General features: G+C 35.5%; 1 pseudogene; it reads left to right on the top strand.

The window, feature by feature from the left end:
- The first annotated feature begins 1320 nt into the window (after positions 1–1320).
- Positions 1321–4625, top strand: LOC120150438 (annotated as a pseudogene).
- The last annotated feature ends 6092 nt before the right edge of the window (positions 4626–10717 follow it).

Below are 10717 nucleotides of genomic sequence, written 5' to 3'. Positions count from 1 at the left end.
ACAGAAAAAAGTGGCTACATCAAATGGGATGTTAGTTACAAATTTTTCTCGCACCCGTGAATTGTTTCGTGTAACCGAAATGCCACGTCCGCTGCAAGGGATTGAAGCTAACTCTTTCAGAGTTAATCTGCAAGAGAGGTGGTGCGATTGTGGTTTCTTTCAAGCACTCAAATATCCATGCTCTCATGTCATTGCTGCTTGCTCACATTCGCATTTGGACTACAAAAATTATGTTGATCCCGTATACCAACTTTCACAAGTTTTCAAGGTATATGAATTTGAGTTTCCGCCCATAGGAAACGAAAGAGACCCAAATGAGATTCAAACTTGGCTTACAATTGTACCAGATCCATTGCTATTGAGGGACTCAGGTCGTCCAAAATCTACTAGAATACATTGTGATATGGATATTCGGGAGAAGTCAACAGAACAAAAACGATGTGGGCATTGTAGAAACATCGGGCACAATAGAAAAAAATGTCCAGCTCTGTTATCATCATATAACCGTTAACTCTTATGTAATTAATATTGTATTTAAATGAATGTTTTTTATTTCTAATAATTTAATGTTATTGCATTTATATAATTTGTCAATGTATGTACACCTAAATAATTTTTTTTAACTTTTAAATACATAAATATATTTAATATATTTATTTAATATAATATTTAATATTATTAGTTATAATTTTTTTTTTAAAATATAATAATAATTCCACCTTCTAAGTAGAGAAAAATATTAAATTAAACAAATTAAAAGTTATTAAAAAATTTACGTATACGATGACACATTTCATGTTCTAATTGGAGAATTAAATTTATTAAATTAAATTTTCAATAAGACTAATTTTATAAAATATGTAAGTCTTGAAGATTAAATATGTAATTATACTAATTTATTAACTTATGCATCAATATTTTCGTTAAATATTGATATGAGATGACTAGATTGATAACATTTAAATAATTAACTGATAAAATTAATAGATCGATAATCAAAATCAAAAATACTCGAAACTTGATAATTCTTATATTATAATCGAAACATTTTACATAATATATTATTAATTTATAATAATAATAAAAATAAACTATTTATTATAAAACAAAATAAGTGTCTGCTGAGTTGGCAAAGGCGCGTCTCCGGGGACGCGCCTTTCACACGTGACATCCAACTCAGCGAAAAACACGGGTAAAGCGCGCCCCCGAGGACGCGTCTTTGCCAACTCAGCAGAAAGGATGCTAGTTCTGGAAATATTAGTCAAACGGTATCAGAAAAGTAAAATTAAAATCAAACGGTGTCTGTAAAAACCCCACCGATGTGAGTGGAGTGGAGTGGAGTGGAGTGGCAGAGCAACGAAGAGAATGAGTGGAGAAGGAGAGGTGGTTTGCGTAACCGGTGCCAGCGGTAGCATTGGATCTTGGGTTGTCAGCCTCCTCCTTGCTCGCGGCTACACCGTCCACGGCACCGTCAGAAATCTCAGTTACTTTATTTCCCCTCATGTTTCTTCATTCCATTTCGATTTACATGTTATTTTTCATCTTCTCTACTGTTTTGTTGTCGCAGAGGATGGGAAAGAGACGAAGCATCTAGAATCTTTCGAAGGAGCTGCGTCACATCTGCGCCTCTTCCAGATCGATCTCCTCGATTACGATTCACTCGCCGCCGCTATCAACGGCTGTGTTGGCGTTTTCCACCTCGCTTCTCCTTGCAGCGTCGACCAAGTTCAAGACCCTCAGGTACACGCGGCCTTGCCTAATCCATTTACAACTGTTTATTTTCAATTTTAATAGTAGATGGTATTACTCTGGTGATGTATTTTACAGAAGGAGCTTTTGGATCCTGCAATTAAAGGAACGCTCAATGTACTCACAGCTGCCAAAGAACTCGGGGTTAAACGCGTGGTGCTCACGTCTTCCATCTCTCCGCTAGTTGGCCCAGCCCCAACTGGCCGGCTGATAAGATCATAACGGAGGAGTGCTGGACTGATATTGAGTACTGCAAGCAAAATGAAGTAAATATATGATGTTTTTTCTTTCTTTTGTTCAGTGGCTATATTATGATGCACCGTATGGGCTGATATATTGTGGGTTTTGATCATTGTTGGTTGAGCTAGTTATGGTATCCGATTTCTAAAACACTTGCTGAGAAGGCTGCGTGGGAATTCTCCAAGGAGAAAGGTTTGGACGTGGTGGTTGTGAATCCAGGCACTGTGATGGGTCCTAATATTCCTCCTATCCCTTGGTTCAAGGATTCGTTTGGTTGGCTAAGAATTTTATTCATGATAATATTTTATTATTAATAGTAAATTTTTTAGAGTATATTATTAAAAATGTCATTACCTCTCTTTCTTAGGGATTATAACATTATCGTCATTTTTGATTAAAATGTCTTTAAATTTTCATTTTTTTTTCAAAAATATTCTTCTATCATTGAATAATAAAAATTCTACGAAAGTTAAATTACAAATTTATTCTTAAATTATTTTAGATTTATAAAAAAAAGTCTATAATTAAAATTTTATATGAAGTTAATGGGTTAAAAATTTATTCTTTCATTAATTTTTTTTTATATTTTTAATTTTGTAAAATATTATATAAATATTATGAATTTAATTTTTTTAAAGAAAATATATAAATATTTTATAATTTGTAATATTATACAAATATATAATAAGGACAATTTGGTCAAATATATATTCTAAAAATATTTTATTCTTTTAATCAAACACGGTAATCTTATATTCCTGCTAAACCAATCAAACACAAAATACAACATTCACAGTAATTCTATTCTCTGGTAATCTTTTATTCCCACTGATAATCTTACATTCCGTGAACTAAACGCACCCTTAATGCTAGCATGGTAATGTTGTTATGCCTTATGCAAGGAAATATTTGCTTTTAGTAAGAAACTATTGTTCAAATGGGTGAAATTTCTATATGATTCTGTACCTAGGCCACTTACTACATGCACATGGTCATATTAGTGTTCATTGCATTAGGCGTTCCGCCAATGCGGCTGCTCATGTGCACACTACACTTTATTTGTACCTAGGCTGGTTTATTATGTATATGAGTCTCCGTGATGTATGGACTGATGTATGATTCTAAATTAAGGGTCAAACTTATAAAATTTTAGGAGGGGCGAATTTATAAAATTTTAAGGTAGGCGAAAACAAGTTATCAATAGAAAATATAAATAAAATATCTAAAATGTATGAGAATTTGAAATTTTCAAGGATCAACTGTCCCACTCTCACCCCTTAGTCCATTTCTGCCGCCATGTATCTTGGATGTACACCTAACAGATGCCATTCATGGCTAGTGCTATCTAATCCATGTTATTTTCACACAAAAAAAAAAGAGACTGATTCAGAAGGATCTATTATGTACCCGTTGCGTTTGATTGACCCAACATTTCTCTCTTTGGATGTATGAAACTTTGTGCTCTTGGCTTGCTAATCGATTTCAACTGAATCCATATAAGTTTTGTTATGTAGATGTAAGATATTGGTTTATGACCAGATTCGTTGAAGCTTCGTAGTCGATCATTGTTACTTGCAATGGTGTTTTATGCTATGTCAAGAGTGACTGTCCATGCACCATATTCCTCCGTGATTCAAAAAAAGAAAAAAGAGTCACCAGAATGTAATACATGTTTCTCTTGTTGCAGGCTGCACAGAGACATATCAGGACTTCTTCATCGGATCCGTCCATTTCAAAGATGTTGCCTTAGCACACATTTTGGTGTACGAGAACAAATCAGCAACCAGAAGGGACATGTGTGTTGAATCTATATCGCATTATGGTGACTTTGTCGCCAAGGTTGCTGAACTTTACCCTGAATATAATATTCCAAGGTAATAAGTTCATGCTTTATGCACCTATCTAAATCAATGCACTTGGGTATTTTTTTCACACTATTTTCTAAAGAAAACTCTATTGCAGCCTTCAAATATCTGACCTCCCCTCCCCCCTCTATTGTTAATAGAGCTGTAATTCCTTGAACATGTTGTAGAAAATTTAACTGCAAATCCTAATTTTGTGTGCATCTTTGCGTAGTTTGCCAAGGGATACTCAACCTGGACTGTTAAGGGCTAAGGATGGAGGTAAAAAGCTGATGGACTTAGGGTTGGAATTTATTCCCATGGAGCAGATTATCAAAGATGCTGTGGAGAGTTTAAAAAGTAAGGGCTTTATTTCATGAATGTTAAGTTCTACTTGTACACTAAGAACTTTTTTGTATAGCCGAGTGTGGCAACGAACCGATAACTGAAGGTCTGTATGAATAATTTCAGGGGTAGAGAAGCGATTAAAATTATACTTTATTTTTTTGAAAATAAGATTATAATATTCATTAACAAAATAAAGCATCATGAACAACGTTTAGTCATATGCATGTTGGACAAATACATTCATGGCTATCATAAGCAAAATATAACGATGAACGACCCGCGATAGTCTGATGAGCAAGATCGTAAATAATTGAGGCAACAACATACAAAGATGGATTATTTCGACATTCCTAAATACTAAATATAGAGGAGGAAAGTTTGAAGAATATCTAAAGCAGACGAGTTAAACTATACTTTAGATATCTTATACTTTATATCTGATAAACAGATAGTCAAACACTTTTGCTTGATTGGTGTCGCGACCGTCTTTCGGGTGGGTTTGGAATTGGGTTTCGACTTCGATTAAATGTTTAGGAGTCGCCACCGATCATTTATTTAAAAATAAATAGGTTGACTGTATACCTTATTTCTTACATGATCTGCGTCTTTCCAAATATATGTCGGATTCGAGAGTCGGTTATAGTCAAGGAAGGGTTAGCACACTTAAACTGTCCTTTCGATACTACGTAATTTCCAGTGGTCTTTAATTAAGAAAATTAAAAATTTAAATTAAAATGTAAAAAGACGATCTAAATTACTTACCTCTAACCAGTTTAAAAACGTGTCATTAAAAAGTCAGGAAACATGTTAGATAAAAAATAGAAATAAATAAAATAATAAAAACAAAGAAAATGAAAACAAAGAAAAAAAACAAAAAAGGTGTGACGAAAGAGTGAAAAAAAGGTAAAGATGAAATAAATGAAATAACTATACAAAGAAGATAAAATAAATAAAAATATAAAAATAGATAAAAGTAAAGAAAGTAAATAAAATAATGAAGATAATATATACTAAATGAATAAATAAAATCAAGAAAGAAATAGAAATAAATAGAGAAATGTAATAAATGTAAAAAAAGATAAAGAAAATAAAATGAAAAATAAATAAATATAAAAAGGACAAACAATAGTAAAAATATATATAATAGTTATCTTAAAATAGAAATAATAATATGAAAATAAAAACAAAGGATAAAATATATATATATATATAAACATAAATATAATAATAATATATAGTATTAAAAAAGGAAAATAAAATATATATATATATATACTAATATTAATAATAAAGAAAAAAAGAAAAAAAAATGTAAAAGAAAATAAAATGTATATATTAATAATAATGAAAAAACATATATATATTTGTAATTTAATATAACACTTAAATAAATAGAGATAAAAAAGTAAATAATTAAAAAATATAAAGTTAAAATGTGAAGGGACTGAATTGAAAGAAAATATAAATACGAGGTCAAATTAAAATGAATTCAGGGTTTAATTGAATGAAATGGGCAAAATTTAAAGATTTTAAAACTACGAGGGAGCAAATGGGAATTATCCTTATTTTGCTAAAAAACACACGGGTCATACACCCTTGGGTCGGGTCGACAGGCTGCCCAGCGGGTTGGTATACATACCAACTTCACAAACAAATTTCACATTTTCCAATTGATTCAAGATGAATCAAAAAGCCTTCCCACCAAATTCTCTCCCTTGTTCTTCATTGTTCTTCATTGTGAAGAACACGCAGCCGCCTGGGTTCATGGAAACCCAGACTCTGGCCGCCGTTGATCGGCGGCGAAAGTAAAAAATTTCTTACTTTTCCAATAGATCTCGACTTCCTCAATTCAAATATCAACTTAGTTTTTTCAAAAACTTCTTGAGGAAGTATAGATCTAACAGAGAAATCTCAAAATTTTTTTATTATTTTCGAATCAAAAATGATGAAAAATAGTACAACTTCGACATGCAAATATCGACCAACGAAAGGTGAATTTTTTACCCTTTATTGCTTCACAAAATGGTTACAAAATGCTTCGAAATGTTCTTGTGTTTGCTTCGAATGGCTTTTGATTTCTCTAGGTGTTTCCCTTGTAAAAACTGTGTAATATCGTTTGGCTAGTTGTGCTTAAAATCCCCCCCCCCCAACAGTGTGTGAATTTACATCAATTTATAGGAATGAAATTCCTATTTTTAGACTCGATTGAGTGTTTCACTTCGAGTATAACACTGATGCTTGTTGTTTGTTGGCTTGCTTTTCTTGCGCCAGATGTTGCGGAGATGATCGGGTTGTTGCTGGGGTGAGAGAACCAGCGGAAGACTTGACTATGGGTGATGCGGCGCCGCTTGGAACGCTAAGGTTCTGGGATCCCTAGCTTGCTGGTCTAGTTGGTGTGTTGGGCTCGAGTATTGAATGTGCCCTGTTGGGCCACTGTTTGTTTTCTGGTTTTGGGCCTGAAACAATGTAAAAAATGTAAATATATTATGTAATATAGTTTATAATAAAATATATTATATAATAATATTAATTAAAGGTACAAAATTATGTGTCTACAACTGCCCCCTTTGTCCTTTTTCGTGAAACGAAAAATAGAATAAAGATAAAAGGACACAAATTTCGTTCGATGGAGTTGTAAATTGATTCTGATATTTCAATTAAGAATAACTCCCTGTCGAATTGGGTTACGGATGTCTCCTCCGTCGCGAAGTCGTGTCCATCTCGAAATGATATAGAATTGAAGTCGCAATTCAGAACTTGAATCGGATTGTGGCTTCTCGTTGCCAAATTGTAGTCAACTTCAGTCTTCTTCTCGGTTTAAAGACCTGGTTTGAAAATTCAACTGAAAATAGTTTCTTGATGTGACATCGAGCTGAATGGAATTGAACTAGACAACTTCTGTTGACAACTAACTTTTCTCGACTTAAGCTATGATGCTTAAAAATGGTTTCTTGTCACTAAGGCACGGCTAACTCAGGTATTCTTCTCGACTGCAACCGGACAGTAGTGTGATTGATGTGTCATTGTCCACTCTTTGTGAGTACTATAAATTTGTGCGGATATATGTGCAAGTATACACAATCGAACAAGTAATACAGTGATAAGTTGAGTATCATCTCCACAGGGAATTGAGGAAATCAAATAAGTTTGTCAAGACACTTTACTTTGTCACCTAAGTAAAGTTAGTGATGATATGTACAAATGAAAATGTTATGGCAAAATGGAATGACTAATGAGGAAATAGAATGGTTGTAGTGTGGTAGCAAATGGATATGTCATGGTATGTCGTGGCAAATCAAATTGTGATACGTGAAAATAAATGGAAATGTCAAGGCAAAATAAAATGTAAATACTGGATTTAAAATGTAGGACTTTAGCTTTCTCACACGACAGGCTACTATAGGAATGAGTGATAGGAGTATCTGGGAAAATCTAAGTCTATTTCTCCGAATGGTATTTCTTCTATACCTAGCTTGCCTGACAGAGTCTACTTAGGTGCCCTATGGTATCTCTAGTAAGAGAGTCAACAGATTAAAGATGGCCTGGCAAAACCGATTGGTGTAAACCCCTGCAATGATCCTATTGGTCCAGATAACAGGATATGTCTCGGCAATACCTTTTTGCGGCAACATTAACATCTAACCTATCATTTTTGTACAACTCTTTTTAGTCGAATAAAATCCCAGCCTTATCTCTAAGGTGTATTAGGCCTAGTTACTACCTAGAACCCCTTGTTTATGTAGTTCCTCCTTAGTTTCTCTCTAATACTAAGGATATTTTGCCAATGTATTCTCTCGAACCCTAAAAACCTCCTACAAAAAGGTTACTCTCGTAGCTCCTACAACCTTAAGGCATTAAGTTTCATAAACAAAACATATTGAAACATAGAAAAATAACCATTCATTGAAATAAAAGTTTAAACATCCAAGCGAACTCCCACCAAATAGGATTTGTTCATGGTGCGGTTCGAAATAAACAAGCACAAATCAAGTTTCATTCGTTCCTTACAACCCAATAACAAAATATGAAAGAAAAGAACTAAGGGAATGAGAGAAAGCCTTCGACGTGCACTACCAAATGCTTCCCTCGGCCCCCAAGAACTGCCCCTAACGATCTAGCTCCTCTTAGACGCTTAGAATGCCACTCCCTCAGGCTTGTCAAGGAGAAATGCCACGACAAGTAGGATTGACTGAGAAAAGTGAGACCTTCTCTCTCTAACTTTTTAAGCTCAAATCTGGGTGGAACCAAAGTCTTCAATGTGGCTTTATCCCCTATTTATAGGGGAAAATTAATCCTAGGACTTGGTGTTGACTTTCCTAGGAAACCCCAAAACCATAATTAAGTTGCTTGAGAGTCGGGCAGAACAGGCTATGATATAACTTGGGTAGCTGGCTGAATTACCGGTATAATCCCTTTACAGGCGCCCAAGGACATACAGGATCTGTAGGGGCAGGCGACGTCATCAGCAGAACCGGCGGTTGCAGCGTCGATCCCTCCACGCGGATCTTCGAGGCAGATTTCTCGGGTAGAGCTCTTGGAGAGTAGGAGACAGCTGGCTCGAAAATATCTTCTTGCACTTTGCTCGCTTTCGAAATGCCAGCCGAACTTGGCATTTTCATTTTGCTCATAAATCTCCTGATGTCTCGGCATTTTCTTTCCTCTTTTCCTTGCTCTCAATTTCTGCACATCATCAGACATGCACCTTTCCCATAAGACATCACCGCTTTTAAAAAAAATAAAATACCACGACAAGTTAATTCCACCACATGCAACTAAATGCTTATAAATGCATCTACATGGTTCTAAATGAGCTCTTAAACATTCAATAACTTAAGTGAAAAGGTCCCAAAATACGACATTTTATGGAGTTATCACACTCCCAAACTTAATCTATTGTTTTTCCTCAAGCAATGAATAATAATAAGAAAAACAAAAATATCATGACAAGTTCAGAAATAGAATAGTTTATGGGATAAAATTTCAGCCCTCAGCACATATGACTTCAACATGCTAGACTAGGTTTGAAAATTCAAGTATTGCCCCCTAGAACAAGATTATTTGTATGGGTGTATGCGTGTTGTATCCAGTTCATGCTTAACAAACCTAAAAATATTCTAAGCAAGCTTTCTTAATTTGCCATGACATTCACAAAATCCACTCCCACCTTTGTTCATTTTCTTTTATTAATTCTACTACGAGGGGAGTCAGCCTATCACTCTACCATCCTACACTCTAGGTGAAAGGGAGCATACGTTCCACCCCGAGCTAGTCAGGTAGAGTAATCCCGTGACATCTTTCATTCACTCATATGCCATGGCATAGCGAAGTGTCCCTCAACAGATATGCCGAGGCATTTATTCATAACTTCATTCATTTCAATATTTTTTATACGTGGGTTTTTTATAATTCAAAATTTTATGCCACGACATTTTAAGAATTCTCTTATAAAAAATTTCTAAGTTTCTCAAGCATGGAAAACATACAATCATGTATTCAAGGATTTCAAAGAAGCAAGTCCTAGAGTTGGTTCTATCATCCTCAACCAGTTATGTACATTCTATCCTAGCCATCAAGATTCATCATCATCGGGCATCCTTAACTAATTCCAGAAAACTATTCAAACATTTACTAATGTCATGGCATATTTATTTTACTGATACTATCATGCAATGATGCGAGAACCCTACTTCCCCCAAACTTGAGAGAAGAATTGTCCTCAATGCTTACTAAGACTAAGAAAAATGAAACTATATGCGATGAATGCAATACAATGCAATGTATCTTGACTCTAGGCGGATGGTGGTGCAGTGGTCGCACGCCAAGGGCACTTTCTTAGTTTGGCGGGGCTGGAGTGTTTGGAGTCAGAAGCGTGTGCGACCGGAGGAGTACTGAGACCTTTTGGGATAGTTGAGAGCTGGTGCTCCTCAAGCTTAGATGCCTTCTTCAAGTGGCGTCGGCTCTTACGCAAAGGATCTTACTGTGACATCTCGAATTAGGACTCCTCTGTTGACTCGGTGGGATGCGGTACTTCAGGGTGCTCTTCTTTAATTGGCGTTGCAAGTTGCAACATATCAGGATGTTCTGCCGCTAGAGGTTCAACAAATTGTGGAGATTCCGGGCGATGAACGAGTTAAAGGTTGGCTTCTCGATCTGTATCGGGTGACATAGTATGGATAGGATCAGGGTCAGCGGGCTCTTCTGCTTCAGCAGGCTGGGGACTTTCTGTACTGTGTGATTGATGAGCGTCGGCAGTGGTAGGACGAGGTACTTCTGCAGATGCCTCGACACCCTCATTTGGTGGCAATAGTGTTGCAGGGAAGTATGGGACGGTGAAGTTCGTATACGGGAGAAACTCTAAGAATTCATTGGTGAAAACTCATCACGACGCTTAGCGTAGGCAAAATATGTCAGCAGTTTGTCAGAAAACTGCTCGACTCGCTCTTGCGTGTGCTGGATTGCTTGCTCCAAGGCATCTGAGTTTGCCCTGGCATGTGGAGATGGTGAAACACGAGATGTGGTCGCCTCATTTTCTTTTCATT

The sequence above is a fragment of the Hibiscus syriacus genome, unplaced genomic scaffold (genome assembly GCF_006381635.1).
Source record: "Hibiscus syriacus cultivar Baekdansim isolate YM2019G1 unplaced genomic scaffold, ASM638163v2 tig00111022_pilon, whole genome shotgun sequence".
Lineage (NCBI taxonomy): Eukaryota > Viridiplantae > Streptophyta > Magnoliopsida > Malvales > Malvaceae > Hibiscus > Hibiscus syriacus.
Note: the sequence above shows the minus strand (reverse complement) of the source record. Positions and strands in the feature narration are given on the sequence as shown.